Source organism: Muntiacus reevesi, chromosome 13 (assembly GCF_963930625.1).
Source record: "Muntiacus reevesi chromosome 13, mMunRee1.1, whole genome shotgun sequence".
NCBI lineage: Eukaryota > Metazoa > Chordata > Mammalia > Artiodactyla > Cervidae > Muntiacus > Muntiacus reevesi.
Genome location: NC_089261.1, coordinates 42729884 through 42747806, shown reverse-complemented (window position 1 = coordinate 42747806; position 17923 = coordinate 42729884). Strand labels below are relative to the sequence as shown.

At 38.2% G+C, this 17923-nt stretch overlaps 1 pseudogene; it reads right to left on the bottom strand.

Annotated features, from left to right (window-relative positions):
- Positions 1-17923, bottom strand: part of LOC136145486 (vesicle transport protein SFT2A pseudogene) — a 184446-nt pseudogene that overhangs the window by 39072 nt on the left and 127451 nt on the right.

Genomic DNA, 17923 nt, shown 5'->3' with positions numbered 1-17923 from the left:
TCCATACCTGCCTGTTGTAATGAATGAGGTTCTACTAAAGGTTGTAGATTTGTCTCTGAATAGGGAGCTAGGTAGACCTATAGATGCAGGTTTACCTGGTTGTTAACAAGTCCATCCATGTTTAAGAAGCTGAGCATTAACAATGAGAATCTCAGACTAAGAAAAGACTGTGAAGATGCTTAAAGAACACAGAAACAGATGAGATTTAAAAAAAAAAAAAAAAAAAAGGCAGAGAAGAGACACCTGATAATTAAAAATAGCTTGAGTTTACACAGCACCTTTTAAAGTACAAAGTGTTTTCATTTATGTTATTTTATTTGATCCTCACAACATTCTTGCAAGTAAAGTAAAACAGGCATTATTATCACTATTTTATGGATGAGAAAGTTGTAGCTCAGAGATGGTTAGTGTCTTGGCCAAGGTCACAACACTGCAAAGCTGCAGATGGGGCTCTCAGGCCTAAATCTTCTGAAGCATTTTGCAACTGCTCAGAATTGGAAGCAGAACTAAAACTGTGAGAAGAGTGAGAGGAGTGTTTCTCTTTACCCCTCCATCCATAAGGACCATGGTTTGCCGAGTTGTAAGTTCTGTAAATAGACAAGCATGTGCTGTGAACTGTAACTGAAGGGGAACTGTCGATGGGAGTTGTTGGACCCCATATACTCTGTCTGGGTTCCTTTCATGTAGCCTCTGAACACCAGAAGTCTACTCTGCCATCATTTAAACACAGATTACTGTTTTTTTATGCCAAAGTCTCGCCTGGCCACGTGCTTCCACAGGCAGCAAAATTTCAGTATCCCTGTCTGGCTGGGCTTAAGTTTTTGGCAAGAATTTCCCCTTCTCTTGTGAACATCTTGGAAAGCTTTTTAACTGAGCACAAAGATGTTTATTTTGAGAGGCAAAAGGGACTAACTAAATAAATCCAAAAACAATCTTTACCTCTCCCACCAGATGAGTCTTGCTTTTAATGTGTCAGGTATTTTGCTACCCCACATCTAATCTAGGCAGCGCCCCCAGGGGGACACCACCTGGGATGACTCTGAAGATAGTGGCAATTCTCTTGGTGACTTCAAGCCCTGGAGAGGTATTAGGAATCTGGGGGTGGGGGGAGCATTGAGGGAAGTAGATAGGGAAAGAAGTGATGGGTCTTGGAGGGGAAGAGTGGTTGTGATCACAGGGGACTGGTTCCAGGACTACCCCTCACTCACCCCACCCAGATACCAAAATCCAAGGATTCATTAGTCTCATATACAAAATGGTACAAGACAGCTGACCCTCCTTAGGCAGGTGAGGAGAGCCAACTGTATTGTGATGCTAGGCAACTAGCCACTATGCAGCTGCCCCTCAACTGCCTGCTTACTTCCCAAGTAACTTTTGGAGCAGTTTTCACCCTGATTTTAGAAGGCGTCACGTCCAGACATAGAACATACTTTGTTAGGCCCTAAGGATAGTGGCAAATATCACACAGCCAATGATCATTGAGGGATGCTGATACACTATCATGCCACTTTAGAATTATACTTTATAGTAATTGGTGTAGGTTTCTCATTTGAGAGATAAGGAAACTGAGGCACAGAAAATTAAGTGATTTTTGCAAAGTCATACATGATTCAGCAGTAAATCTAGGTAACTTGATTTTTGTGAAACAGTGATTCTGAAAGTTAACTTGGCTTTTTCTTTTTTCTTTTAATAAAGGTTCTCTTCTTTCGACACTGGATTTCTCACTCTTTTACAATACTGTCAAACTTCTCCTCCAGTGTGAAGGGCCCTGACAAAGGAAAGGCTTTCTTAACTGAAGTTAGAGGTAAAAGGACCTTTTCTAAAAGTTGTGCTTAGAGGCCCAGACTTTAAACTTTCTCTTGAAGTATCCAGTAGAAATATGGTAGTAGGTGCAGGGATGCAATGAAAAAGGGAGAACAGAACTTCCTACAAGTGAGAAGGCAGATCCTTGAGGGGTTGGGGACAAGTAGAGGACAGTGGTCTAAATTAAGATGAAACCTTAATTTACTCATAGTGGAAACTGGTAAAAATTCACAACTAGGTCCTTGAAGCTCTTTTGAGCCACTAATTACTATAGGAGAGAATCACACCACTAACACCAGTTTAAAGTTATAAATCGGTTTGGTTTGGGGAGGTAGAAGATTAATTTGACAGATCAATACTCTTTATCTTCTAGAACAAACTCAAGTGTAGGGATCAAGTGGGAGAGGATATCTCCAGAATCCCCTAATACTCACAAACCTTTAAACTCTTAGTATTCAGTTTCCAGGGCTTCCTAGGTGGAGCTAGGGTTAATGAACCTGCCTGCCAATGCAGGTAGATGTTAAGAGACACCAGTTCGATCCCTGGGTCAGGGAGATCCCCTGGAGAAGGGCATGGCAACCCACTCCAGTATTCTTGCCTGGAGAATCCCATGGACAGAGGAGCCTGGTGGGCTATATAGTACATGGGCTGCAAAGAGTCGGACACGACTTAAGCACTTAGCACACACGCACGCATTCAGTTTCCACACTGTATGCGTTTCTCCTGCAATTCTACACCAAACACCACAGTGCTTTTGCCAGTATGTCCCATGATTTATAAGTAGACGTTCAGTTTTCTACCAATGCTAGGTGATCTTGATTGCTTTTTAGTTTCTGTAAGTTCATTTCATTCTTATTTTTATGGTCCCAAAGACTCCAAATCCCCGCTCCTTCCCAACACCGTAATCAGAGGGCACGTCTCTTCTTTCTCTTAAGAAAGCAATAGCCACTGAATTTTATGTTTCCCCTCGCCCCTGAGGGAAGGAAGCAATATCAGTTTGAAAAGGTCCTTGTTAATATTGCTGCTCTAGGCAAAGTATTATTTTTCTTCTTAGCTAGACTCGCCTTACTTCCTGGGATTTGTTTTCTGAAGTTAATTCATGATTTCAGCTCAGGTGCAAAGAAATTCTAACAAGCCAAGAATCAAACCAAGAGGCAAAAGATAAAGGTTAGGGGACTTCCCTGGTGGTCCAGTGGCTAAGACTGCGCTCCCAGTGCAGGGCCTGGAGTCAATCTCTGGTCAGGGAACTAGATCCCACGTGCCACAAATAGGAGTTCACATGACACAACTAAAGTTCCCATGTGCTATAACTAAGACCCAGTGCAGCCAAATGAATAAATAAATAAATAAATATATATACACACACACACACACTTTTATATATATATATATATATATGATAAAGGTTACCTATCTTTCAGGTCTAACAGCTGCAGTTGCAGACTTTCCAAAAGGAGAAGCAGTAGCAAAGGAAGTCAAGGCTCCAAGTTTAACTGCCATATCAATGAAGGTAAGAAGCAACCAAAGTCATTAGGTCCAAGAGGGAGGGGATATATGTACACATACACCTAATTCATTCATTGCACAGCAGAAACTAACATGGTATTGTAAAGTAAGTATATTCCAATAAAAATCAATAAAATATGGACTATATCTAAAAATTTTTAGAAAAAGAATTTTAACAGAACAAGAGCTGAGCTAATTATAACAGGAATTCTGAATGTTATCACCTTCCCCCCACCAAAAAAAACCAGTTATTAGAGTGTTGATCTTTGATTCTTTTCCCAGATGGCATTCTCAAAATCTTGAGGGTTCTTTTCTTTTCCGGTTAGTTAAACTGCCATGGACTAAATCTTTATATCCTCCCCCCAAAATCATATGTTGAAATTCTAACTTCCAAGGTGATAGTATTTGGAGGTGGAGCCTGAGGGGTGATTAGGTCATGAGGGTGCCACCTACATGAATAACATTATTGTCCTTATTAAAAAGACATAAAAAAGAGATACCTCACCCTTTTCAGCTTGTGAGGTCACAGTAAAAGGACAGCTGTCTAGGATGCCTAGCCTCTCAGAACAAACGGAATCTGCCAACCCTTTGATCTTAGATTCCCCAGCCTCCAGGACTATGAGAAATAAATGTTGGTTGTTTATAAGCTACTCAACCTATGCTATTTTGTTATAGCAGTCTAAATGGACGAAGACATAAACGCAGAAATGTTTCTTGTTTGGCTGTAATGATGTTTTGGTTTTCCCGGTGGGAACATTCTTCCTGACTCCTAATAAGTATTGTGGTGGTTTAGTCGCCCTAAAATGGACAGTGCTCTATAATACGTAAGTGCTGTCCATGGGGTCGCAAGAGTCGGACACAACTTAGCAAATAAACCACCACAATGAGTACCAAATTATTGGAATTCCATCACTTACATATTACACTCCTAGGAACTAGATAGAGCTTTTCCATTTCTCTGACATTGAAGCTTGAACTTAAGAAATTGTCTTTTCAATAGAAATTCAAGCAAAATAATTCGGATGATGAAACCACTGTGGTTTGGTCTTTTAGGGTTTTTTTTCCCCTCTTTGGATTACAAAGTTCACACTTTACTCATCTATGACTACACAACTCTTAGACATCTCAGAGCAAACTGGCAAGCTATTGTTGACCAAAGAAGTGACATATCAATTCCCAGCAAGGTCACTTGCTTTTGTGAAGCTATTCAATGAGTTGGGAATTTTATTTGGTGCACAAAATGCCAAAACTTCTTTTAAGTTAAAGTGTGTGTGTGTGTTTTTTTTTTTTTTAATGTTCACAAAATCTTTATCATACCTACTATCAAAAGGTGGAAGCTAATTCCCCTCCCTTTGAATGTGGGCAAGATGTAGTGAAGAGCTTCTGATGAATAGAATGTGGTAGAAGTGATGCTAAGTCCAATACTAGCTCCTTAAGAGCGATTGCTTCTGCCTGCTTCTCACTCTCTTGGGTCACTTGCTTGAGGGGAAGAAAGCTGCCCTGTCCTGAGAACACTGGAGAATCCTCAGGAAAAGTTTATGAGGAGAAGCCCTCCACCTCAAAACCAAGTCACATGTATGAGCAATCTTAAAAGGGGATCCTCCAGCCCCATCAAGCCTTCAGATAATTGCAGTCTCAGTTAATGTCTTGACTCTAGGATCTTGAGAGACCCCGGGCCAGAATCACCCAGCTAAGCTGCTCCAGAATTCCTGACCCATAGAAACTGCCAGAGATCGTAGATGTTTGTTGTTGTTTTAAGTTACTAAGTTTGGGGAAAATTTGTTATGCAATAATAGATAACTAATATAGGAAGCAATTACCAGAAGATACTGTTCTATTTTTGAAACCCTTGAAATGAAAATAACAATTATTGTACAATTAGAGAATTCTTTTTTTTACAGCTATTTACATTTAACTCTCATTCATTTGGATCACAGAAATCCCACCCAAAATGCTCCTACTTTTCTTTCCATCTGTTAATATTTGAAAGGTTGATGGGCATTATTTGCAAGTGAATGCATGGATGTGAATGGAGCAGAAATGCCAAAAAAAAAAAAAAAAAGGTTTAAAAAACTAAAAGCTAGATACAATTCCCCTATTACTCATTAACTATTTTACTTTTTAAATCTCCTTTAAAATCCTGTTTCATCTTGGAGAAAATGCTCCAGTTTGGATTAAACTCTAAAGTACTAGTTTATTTTAGGGCCTCATTATCTCTTGAATGAATTACTGATGAATCCTTATCTTTTGCCCTCTGGTAAGATTCCCTTCTAAGGTACAGACATGCCTATATCACCTTTTCACTTAAAAACTTCCAAGATTATTCATTATATTCTGGATTGAGGTCAGTCATCAGCTCCCCGACCCCCAGTGCGGAAATACAAAGGGCTCAAAACAAGACAATGTCTGAGAGAAACATGAGGCATATTCAAGTATGACATATCCTCTTTCTCAATGTTATATAATTCCTCATAAGGTCTTCCATGTTCTAAGGGATTAGTGTCCACTGGCAACCTGGGGATACTAATACCTGTTTTCCTTGGTGATTAGGTTTACTGGAGTCTTTCGGATTTGTGGCTATTTTTTATGTAACACAAGACTCCGTATCCTCTCCTATCCCTCTGCCAATCTTCTTTATGGACTTGAGGTCCTACCTAACTACTTTGTTTTTTCAAGAAGAGAATTTCGAAAGCAAAGGCATATTCGTCTCTAGTCATGGCTGTTCATGTAATCTGCCTGAAATGGGGAATGGAAATTGGTGACCAGCATCTTTCTGTTAAACAACACAGAGGAAGAAAAATATCTTTTCCTTCTACCTTTGTAGATTCTTGGCTGGGACTTGGTAACAATAGACAGATTAGTAAGAAAAAAGCATACAAATGTAATTAATCTAAGTTTTACACGAGGGAGGAGCCTTTATAAGGAAATGGAGACCTGAAGAACAGGTTAAACTTGAAGCTTTTTTTGGCCTCACAGCACAGCATGTGGGAACTTAGTTCCCCAACCAGGGGTTGAACCCACACTCCCTGCATTGGAAATTTAGAGTTTTAACCACTGGATCACCAGGGAGGTCCCTTAAACCTGAATATTTTTTTACTAGGTTTACGCGGAAAGTAGTGGAAAAATGAGATAGGACAAAGGCCATAAGTTGTGAGTGGTAAACTGGGGGACACTTAGCAAAGCCTGTTTGCTCAGCTTCCTCCCACTCTCTCTCCATCTTTGGAGATAAGGATGATAAGGAGATTAGGAGATAAGGATGCTCTTTTCCTCTGGGTATGGAGAGGCCACCTCTCACATGAGGGTCTTATGACCTGCTTCAAGGACGTCAGAGACTCCCAACACCTGCTGTTTCTCAAATTCCTTCAAGCTTAAAATATTCAATATGCCAAAGTGCCCTCATTTGGGATAGCATGTCCGAAAGTTCACCACCAGTAAACCATGGAATCTGTAAGCTGGAAGTCATGCTACAATCATGTAGGGCAATGGTCAGTCATTTCCCAGCCTTTTTTTAACTGGGTGTGATCTGTGGTAATCTGCCTTTGTGCTACTTACTAAATTTTTACTTTAAATCCCAAACCCAGTCTTTGATATTCTGCTCTGCATTTCTGCTTTGCCAGTGGCTCCATGTGAGACTGCTAGTAGCGGGTGCTGGGAGAAGACCACAAGGCTGGAGAAGGGAGAAGGGATTTGCTTCTTCCTGCTTTCTCTTCGCTTCCGGTTGGCTTCCAGTCTGCTTGGGGTCCCGTCCAGCAACACTTCTTCATCCCCAGAGCAAGCGGTTCCTTCCCAGGGCAGTAGCTGAATCCACTTTGTAGTTTTCCAATAGCTATAAAACCGGTTCTATTCCCACCCAGATACTGGGGACCCGTTCCTTAGATGTCGGAGTTTCATCTTCTCAAGATCCTTTTTTAAGATTTGAAGTTTTAATAACTGCAACCTCTTACCTTTCTTCTCCTAAGCCCAAGAGTGTGTGGTAGCCATGAGAATGCAGCTCACAGACCTTCAGCCGTATGAAGTACAATTAGGACTGAGAGACCTCACAAATGAAACTGACAGGTGGATGCCAATTAAATATGAATGACAAATAACTTTTTAATATAAGTATCTCACATGCAATACTTGGGGTATACTTATACTAAAATTTTATTCATTGTTTATCTGAAATTCAAATGTAGCTGGATGTCCTATATTTTATCTGACAAACCTAATTTTAATTGACTGTACTAACCGAGCCTGCCAGAACAATGCGGCATCTGATTCCTGGGAGACTGGGACTCCTCTGACCAGCCTCTTTGGCCCAATAACTTTTCTATGGCTTGGCAAAACGTCCTCTGATTTTATGGCCATTTCTTTCTCACTCAGGTTATACCTGCATCTCAGCCTTCCCTGCTCCCTCTGGGTTTCCTTTACACAGGCATTTCCCCTAATAAAATCTTTGCAGGTTCAATCCTGTCTTAGTATCTACCCTGAGGTAGGCTGACACAGGGTAATAACAACTTCACACAGTTACTACTCTGTAATGCTTTAGAATTCCTCTTTACCCTTTCAATTACCTACTAAACAACTTACTACCTTGCTAACACTGCTTTACATTAAAATCTTCTCTCTTCAAATAATTGATGTGGTTTCTGTCTCTTGACTAAACCCTGACTGAGTACCCCTGAACTTAGTGAGAACTCTACATTGCTCCAGGAAGTTTAACAGGCTAAGCCACTCCATTAAAGGGACGTGAGATGTTTATGCTCCTTCACTTTCCCTTGTTATTGAACACAGAGTTGGCAAAGCAGGTTGAGCGAGATGACAGCCTGATGTCAGTGTGGCATCAGACATGTGTTATGTTGTGTTTTGGACACAATGAAAACTAAAAACCTTCCGCAGGAAGGTAATCATGAAAATAAGCAATCCTGAAGCCATTCCTAAGGAGGTGCATACTTGTTTAATCTGAAGACGACAGACAGCAGGAGAATGGGGTAACTGTTCTCAAGAATCTGAATGTCAGATGCAAGCTGGATTAAACTTACTTGGCATGGCTCCAGATGTTAGAACTGGAACTAATCAGCAGTGTGAGAATGAGACGAGAGCTCATAATCTGGTAGCAATGCAAGCCTGCATTTCTTTAATATTTGTTAAACATGTATCTGGCAAAAGCAGGAGAAACTTTTTTTTTCTGCCAATAAAATGTGTAGTTCTTTATGCTCAAACGGTTTATTAATGTGGTAACTTAACAGTATGCTTTTAACTTTTTAAATTTTTTTCCAGCTTTTATGTCACTCACAATTGGATAGCCTAAGTCACTTATGCTCTCTTAAGTAAGAAAAGAGGTGATTTACATGGGTGTCAATAAATATCCTGTCCAAATACATTTGAGTTTCTTTATCTGACTTTCATGTTGGTGCACATTTCCTTCGTTTATCCAATATGCACTATATTGTAATCTTAGGCTGTTTTCTCAGTGGGAAAATTATGGCCTAATAGAGTGCTTATAATTTGTAATAATAAAATAAACCAACCATTCCTAGTAAATATCATGGCATTATTGGGTTTTGGAATTTTAGGTGATCAAATTGTCAGATGCCAGTGAGAAAGTTCTGGAGTTGGGGGACCAGCCCTTATCTGCCTTATGCTAAACATGCAATTGCCTCTCAAAAATACTCGAGAGAGAGATCACTTAGTGTAGATGAGGAATATACATTTTTTAAATTTCCCCTTGAAAGCACTGTCTAATTCTAGCAGAACCAGTTTATAGGACCTCAGTTATATGAGGAGTGATGTGTGTTAACTGTCAACATTTTACAACTGAGCTTAGGGGTACTTTAGCACTCCTTTTAAAATTAATACTCAGTAGCCGCTTGGTTTTTCTACCCCTTAATTCAAATATTCAGTGAGTAAAAATTATAGGGGAGCATATTTCTGCCGGTACAAGTAAGACCTCTCTAAGAACTAGAGTTTCTAACAAAAATTGAGCTACTTGGCAATACACAGAGCTCCTCAGCATTGACCATCACTTATCATGGACATAACAGAAAAGAATTCTGCACTGGGAAGGAAGACAAACTGGAATAATGGAAATAACTTCATATAAATAAATGTAAACTGTCTTGTTACATTTTATCAGGTTGTAGGAGACTGACAAAATAATGACTTATAAAATATGTTAAGACACATTCTATGATACTTGAAGATAAAGCAAAAGAGTAGGCTATATGTTCTTTTAATGTCATACTGGGAGATTGTTTAAGAGGTCAGTTAAGGATGTTTTCATTTTCTAGGAGTGACCTCATTTGGCTTTGTTATTTACTTATCAATTAGCGCCTAGAAACTATGAAAGTAATATCACCTTATAGGCTTTTACCTGAGAGAGATGCAAATGATTTCTCTTTGATGGAAAAGAGAACTTCAAAAGTTATGATTTATTGACTAATAAGGTATTAAACATATTTTTTCCTAACTTAAAAAACTTATTGCAACGTGCACTTCTTGATGGACTATATATTTCTTAGCTTCTAAAATAGTTTTAAAACTAGCTTTATTATTAATATCTTGTTTTCTTTATTAATGAGTTGAATAAATTTTTTGACCTGTGTTTATTTCATATTTCTATGAAAGCCTTGCTTTAAACTCTTGAAAATGTTATTTGACAAGGAGTTAAAAATTAAAGTGACAGGCCAAATTATTTAGAAAATATTAACTCTAGAATTCAGAATACACTGTTCCTTGAACTAATCAGCTGACACCTGTGGCATCTGATTAGGTTCTGCATATCTCCTTGGACCTCAAGGAGATCAAACTGGTTAATCCTAATGGAAATTAACCCTGAATATTCATCGAAGGACTGAGGCTGAAGCTCCAATACTTTGGCCACCTGACGCAAGGAGCTGACTCATTGGAAAAGACGCTGATGCTGGGAAAGGTTGAGGGCAGGAGGAGAAGGGGGGAATAGAGGATGAGATAGTTGAATGGCATCACCAACTCAATGGGCATGAGTTTGAGCAAGCTCCTGGAGATAGTGAAGGACAGGGAAGCCGAGCATGCTAGCATGTCCATGGGTCGCAAAGAGTTGGACATAACTTAGCAACTGAAGAACAACAAAACCTCACTTTCAGAGTGACATTGTTTATATAAGAAGAGGGCAGCTAAGATGATGAGCGGTCTTACAGACACATTAGTTAGTTAAGGTATTAACATTACTACGGTACAAAGACTTAAGAGGGATGTGTTGTGACAGTTTTTAAGTTTCATCTCTGATTGCATCAAATGTGACAAATCAGTACTATATGAATTGAGGAAAGTCATTAATCTTTCTAGGTCTCAGTTTCCTATTTGTAAAGTTGGACTAGCACTAAAATCCTAAGATAACTGTAATCATTATTGAAAGTTTACTGAATAAAATATTAGATTTATTCTGTGCATTCCCCAAGAGCATAACTAAGCCCTCTGGTTAGAAATTATAGGAAAATAGAATTTCTAGCTAAGTACAAATAAAAACTTTTCTAACTATGAGAATTGCTCACAAATAAAACAAGTTATCTTGTGACATGGGCTTCCCTGGTGGCTCAGTGGTAAAGAATCTGCGTGCCAATGCAGGAGATCAGTGTTCAGTCCCTGGGTCAGGAAGATCCCCTGGAGAAGGAAATGGCAACCCACGCCAATTTTCTTGCCTGGAGAATTCCATGGACAGAGGAGCCTGGCGGGCTATGGTCCATGGGGTCACAAAGAGTTGGACACAACTGAGCAACTAAAACAACAACAGATCTTGTGAAATACGGTGTACTAGGGCCATTTGGGGAGATCTGTTGAGATACTCCTGTGGGCTTTACTTGCTAGTGTAAGTAAACTGCATGGCCCAAGAAGTGATTAATAAACTCAGGCATATTTTTTCTTGTCTCAGATTGAATGCCAAATAACTGTATTTCTAAAGATTTTCTTTCTTTTTCCTGATTTTGTGCTTTAGTTTCTGTTCTTAGACAAGTTTGCTTGTCTATCTGTTTTGATTAACTTATGGTCAAGCAGTTTGTCCTGCAGCAGGTTACACTGGTTTGTGGGAACTAAATAAACGAATCCTTTCCCAATTCTCCATTCATGATGTTGCGTGGGTAACACAATCAAAAAGAGTAATTATAGGAAAATTTACATCACAGAAATAAGCACACATTACGGCTTGCTTTGGGGGAGAGCTGGTATACATGAACCTATGCATGTCTTTCCACAACTAGGTCCAGGCACTAAGTCCATGTCTTTTCTCTAACCATTAGACAGGTCTCAACTGCATAATCTAGAGCATCTCTACAAAACTCACAAGCTGGGCCAAGTCTTTTTCTAGGATCAAGACTTCTAGGCAGGTCTCAACTCAAAAGTTAAGACTTGACCCCGTGGGTGTATATAATTCTGATGTGCACATGGCTGATTGTGATGGGAAATTTGGTTTAGCCATCTGACCATCTGATGATCTCTGTCAGACGGATAATGGGCACCTATTTTCCATCAGGTGAGAGCGTAAAGCTAATCTAACTTCTTAGTCTTTTTCTTTGGCTATTTATCTACTGTGAGCTTGAATCAATTAAGAAACAATTTTGTGCCCACTAGAAAGGAAAACAGCCCATTGAGAACTAGAGTGGTGAGGTTTCGTTTCCAAGTTTACTGGGAACTGAAGCTGAAATTCAACTGCAGCTGAAGTTATAGAGCTGAAGTCAGGTCATTATAGCTGAGAAAAGCTTTTATCTCTCATCATGTGTGTGAAACATTTTCTTACCTCTGGAGGATTTTAATAGGGTGTTTTAAATCAAAGGAACTCTGCTCTGATTGACTTATAGAGTAAGTCTATTATTTATACTTACAGTATGAATACATAAATCTAGTATCTCCAGAACGTCTAGAAAATACTACAACAGAATACTCTATAAATGTTCTAGCCTTTCAGCAAAAATAATCTTTTAGAAAGTGCTAAGAAGTAATCTATATGATAATTTAAATATATATGCATAACATATAATTCATAATAATTTAAAGTCACATAATTAAGGTGACTCTTTGGATAAATCACACTAGCTTATAATTGTGTTTTAAGAAAAAAATAAGTATCTTTTCCACTCATATTAGTGTAATCAGAATATATTTGTACATATTATTTTTTAGAAGATCTAAATTTGTTTTCTGAGCATCCTCAACTTTTTCTACTGGTTATTGATGAAATAAGTTAGTATTACTATTTAATAATGTTAAAGATTATGAAAACTGTAAAATTATGTGTCTAACCAAATTGAATTAAAATTGTGACAGTCTTTTTGGTATCAACAATTATTATGTTCTATAGTATATTAACTAAAAATATAACTTTTAATATTCTTTAAATTATTGGACTAATATTATATCAACTTAATGAATAATCTTTGGATACCTAGATAATCTCTAAGACTGCTAAAACAATGATTAATAAACATAGTTTAAATATATATATATATATATCTCATTGTTTATTACCATGCTATAGAGTAGCATACATTTATATCGTGTTAATGAACAAGTTCACTTGTGCTTGTTTATAAGTACTCAATTATCAGTTACCCATCTCCCAGGTTTCTCTGTGAAAGGGAGGTGAGTGTGTCTAAAAGTTATGGTTAATATGAGTAGTGTGTGTGTGCTGTGTGCTCAGTCACTGAGTTGTGTCTGACTCTGTGACCTCATGAACTGCAGCCCACCAGGCTCCTATGTCCATGGAATTTTCTAGAAAGGAGTACTGGAGTGGGTTACCACTCCCATCTCCAAGGGATCTTCTCAACCTAGGGACTGAACACGTCTCCTGCGTCTCCTGCATTGGCAAGTGGACTCTTTACCACTGAGACACCAGAAGCCCTACTATAGGTAGTAAGATCATACTAAGAACAATAGTGACAATAGTGTAAACTATAACGAAAACAAGAACAACATTTGTAAAGAAATTTGTTTGGTTTTTCAACGAAAAAGTGAGTAGCTTTGTTCTAAATGAAAATACCTGTTTCAGAACATGAAACACGATAGGGAAAGACAACACTTGAATGGAGACAGAAAATTGTAGGAGGTTTACTGAAAGTAAAGCATATTTGTCAGCTTTTTCCTAAAAAGAAGCAATGGAATATGTTCAAATTTTGGCAGAGATATCTTCGTTTTGATGGGTTTATTCAAAAGATAATTTTTTGAAAAGGAACTTGGAATTCTTTATTGCCAAATATTGAATTAATGCAAAAATAGACTGGCTTTCTCTCTATTAAAATGTTAAATTCGTATTAGAGCTCTTAACAAGGGGTAACAAACAGTTACTATTTACACCTTTTGTGTAAGCCATTCAGATAGCAGAGATTTATATTACATGAGAATAAGCTTCTTTATGTTGATTATATCATGACTGTGATTACTTTAAGAACAAAGAAAAAACTCTCTTCACATATGAAAGAGCCAATACTGCTTAAATTTGTTTGACCTACTTCTCTAACAGTATTAAATACTGCTTTAATGATTAGGTAAATTTTTTTCTCAAGCATCCATGATCCTATTTAATCATGGACCAAGTCTACTCTATTAAATCTGCTGCTTTTGCCTTCCCAAAATTGGACCCCAAGTTCAGAAAAAATAAAATGATCAGGAAACTATCTTGGAGATACTCAACCTCTAGAAAATCCAAAGATTTGTTCTCTTACTTTATTAAAAAAAGAATGTTAGGCATAATTAGATTTGTTGGGCAGCATAGTACATTCTTAAAATAAATTCAATACTATTGTTAAGCGTAGAATAGGAAGAGTTGTCCAATCAGAAGAGATGCTCAGCGTTCATCAAGTTAAGTTTATAGAGGTAAAATGTTATTATAAATACTTCAGAAATAGTACAATTTACAGAGAGGTCTTAAGACTGCCACTGCCCTTAGTGTCTATAATATGTTCTTATCCTCAGGGGAAACATTGATCAGACCTTTAGGCAACATGCACACATTAGACAATTTTGTTCTCCATTCTGATATTGCTGGTTACTGTAATAAATTAACCACAGCCATTCAGTCTTAGAGATCATTTCTGCTTTTCTCTCATACTTGCCTTCAGGCTCTGCTCCAAGTTACAAATCAGAGATCGGGTTGAATCTTTAACAAAAAAGAACTCAGAGCCTCAAGAAAACAACTGTCCTGGGGCTTCGTAATTATCGATACTTCAGAGAATGGACTCAGAATACAGGCTTCTGAGCTGACAGCCCTTAGACAACTTTCAGACTGTACCAAGACTCTGAGTCAGGATTTCCAGGACTTAGTTTTTGGTCCTGATAATTTTGTGAACTCAGATTGCTAACCCAAGACCCAGTAGAATAAGAACAGGATCAAAGGAGCTGATGAAAGGGATGTAATAAATGTGGTTATTTGTTTGGAATGTTGGATTTTGAATGTTTTATTTTCTGATGGGTATATTATTAATTTTTTAGATGGCATGTATGTTTTTTAAGGGATTCTTTTCTCTTAGAGATACATGCTGAGACATTTTCATATGAAATGATATCATCTCAGATTGACTTCAAATAATCTGGGAAGTAAAGTGAATACAGTAGATGAGATCAATTTGCTTTGCATTAATCATTGTATAACAAACTGTTCAACATGAGGGTTCATCATGTAAGTTTCTCTATTATTTTTGTCTGTCTGATATTTTTCCATAGTAAAAACTTTTAAAAATTCAATTAGCATACGTTTTCCTGTGGTGTTTTTTTAAGCTCTTCATAATCATTATTTAAACACCTATGGCTTATTTAAAAATAGAGACAAATGTCTATTATCAATCTTTATTGCTAAATTCAGGTTGCTTTTATCATTGTTACAAATAATATTAAAATATATTTTAATTTTTTAAAGTTTTGTGCATAAACTTTTCACTATATATTTTGAATTGTCCCCAGAAGAGGACATGATAGACCAAGAGGTATGAAGTTCTAGGGCTCTTGGTCATCAGTTCAGTTCAGTTCAGTTGCTCAGTCGTGTCTGACTCTTTGCGAGCCCATGAATCACAGCACGCCAGGCCTCCCTGTCCATCACCAACTCCTGGAGTTTACCCAAACTCATGCCCATCGAGTCGGTGATGCCATCCAGCCATCTCATCCTCTGCTGTCCCCTTCTCCTCCTGCCTTCAATCCCTCCCAGCATCAGGGTCTTTTCCAGTGAGTCAAATCTTCACATGAGGTGGTCAAAGTATTGGAGTTTCAGCTTCAGCATCAGTCCTTCCAATGAACACCCAGGACTGATCTCCTTTAGGATGGACAGGTTGGATCTCCTTGCAGTCCAAGGGACTCCATTCAATTTCCCAAATGTCTTTACTAAGATACACACCCTCATTGGCACTGGGTATTTTACTGAAGTATTTTCCAGTTTTGTGAGGAGGATAGTAGCTTATACTTTCACTTGAGAATTATTTCCAGCAGGCTGCTCCATGCTGCTGCTAGAAGTTTCAATATTTTGCACTCACTTTTCTTTGGATAAATCATCCCTACTGGGCCTTTGGTTTTGGACTGCTGTGGTCATGGTCCCTTTTCTCTAAGTCAAGTGGACTTGCTGCAAGTTCTAATACTTGTGATCTTGAAAATTTCTGGCTCCAGGTATGAAAAGAAGGTCCAGATGAGTGGGAAAGAACAGGTAATAACTGGCACAATCTGAGGTCCAAGCCAGCAGGACAGAACAACGCCCCAAGCATGTTTGGAGACTAGAGCCTGGGAACAGCTAACATGTAAAACTTACATCAGGGTTATACTTTACATCCCAGTTATGACCTCTGCCACTAAAACAGGAAGGAGGAGACTGTGAGCTTTCTAGACCAATAAACCGTCCACTGGTCAATGCTTTTATCTTAAAGTTGAATATTGAAAATGTTAGTACAATTTGATGAACATAAAGTATGTTGAGAAACTGCACTTCGTCTGAGACTACATTGAAGTAGTAGGTGGGTAAGTAATCAGCTTTCTGTAGGTGGTTCAAAAGCGTTAGGAGTAAACCACCTGCCAACAAGGATGTGACAGTTCCTCATTTTTCTTGAGTCAAACTTTTTGGATACAATGTTAAAGTTTTCTACCTTACCCCAGTTCCAAATCTTCCATGATGACAACTTAAAAGAAAGAGACAATTTAATGGAAAAGGGAGGATACAGCAGGACAGTGATAACTGGCTTACAGAGCCTCTCTGTGAATATCATCTGTTTTAATGAATCTTTTTAAGAAATCACCTTGCCTGGTTACTCTATTTGATAAATATGTTTTTATTCATGGGTCTGTTAGGAAAATTTGTGAAAGACAATTTAAAATTTTCTATTTGCTTATTATTTTAATTTGTGCCAGGACTTAGTTGGGGAATGTGGAAACTAGTTCCCCTACTAGGGATTGAACTTGGGCCCCCTGTATTGGGAGTGCAGAGTCTTAGCCCCTGGACCACCAGGGTAGTCCCTGTGAAAGGCTCTGAAATGGGCAAAAGATTACTGGATATCCTTTCAGTGGAAAGCTAGGGCATTGTTTAGATGACCAATGGGGCTTATCTGATTTTATAGGGATCTGTTCCTTTTACTGCCTTTGACTAGGCTACTTTACAACTCTGTAAATAGTAGAAGGCTGATAGTAATGCAAATGATTCTTGTCCACAGAGATGCAAATGAATTTTGTTTTGTAGAGAGACATTTGATTTTCCCTTGCAGAAAAGAAGATTACAACAATTACATTTTATTAGCCCATGAAGTTTTCACATCTATTAGCAGCTTAATTTTCTCATTTCCCATTGCCTATATATAAGTGTTTGCTCCTCAGATTTTTCCCTTTAAACTGGTTGTAACATCTTACTGGTTTAATCACTAATGAAAGCACCCAATAAAATCTTTGGCGTTGGTTCACTTCATAGTTGCACGAGAACCTTGACTTTAATTTTAAAAAATTATCTTTTAACAACTCCAACATCAATTAAATATGTATTAATTTTTTCCAGCAGCCATTAATAATGTTTTTTCCTTAAGAGGCCCCAGACTTTTTACAGCATCTGTCAAGAGAGATGCACTCCCATTCTGTTAAAAGAACTGAACCAAATATTATCTCTAAAGTGGCTAGGTTTCTCTCTCAACTACTATCTATAGTGTAAATCAATGTCTGAGGTCAGCTTGGACTCTACCTGAATTTGCAGAACTTCTAAGTACTTAAATGCAGCCACTATCTGTCCACAGAAATCTTCACAAGTACAGAAAACACAAGACAGAAGTGGAGAGAAAAGACGGAAGATAGGAAGGTGCAGTGTATGAAATGGGTCTTTTGAGGTGAGCTCTGTGAAGTATTATTCTCTGTAGACCCTTAGAGCTGGGCAGTAACTGGCCTCCAGGGCTGAAGAGTGTAAAGTCATTTCTAAGTGTTTTGAACTCATGTTTAGAATAGACTTAAGAGAATATTATTGAGAATGATGGCATGGATTCTAAAGTTTCCCTTAAGTGTCTGAATGGTGTAGCGTCTGCAGAAGGAAGAGACCAAATACAATAGTGAACTGAGAGGATAGCAAAGGATGTAACATACATGTCAGCCTCCTTCATTTCCCTTTAAAGATCTCCTCCTTCAGCATTTTGGGGCAATGGTGAGTAGTCTCTTGAGTCTG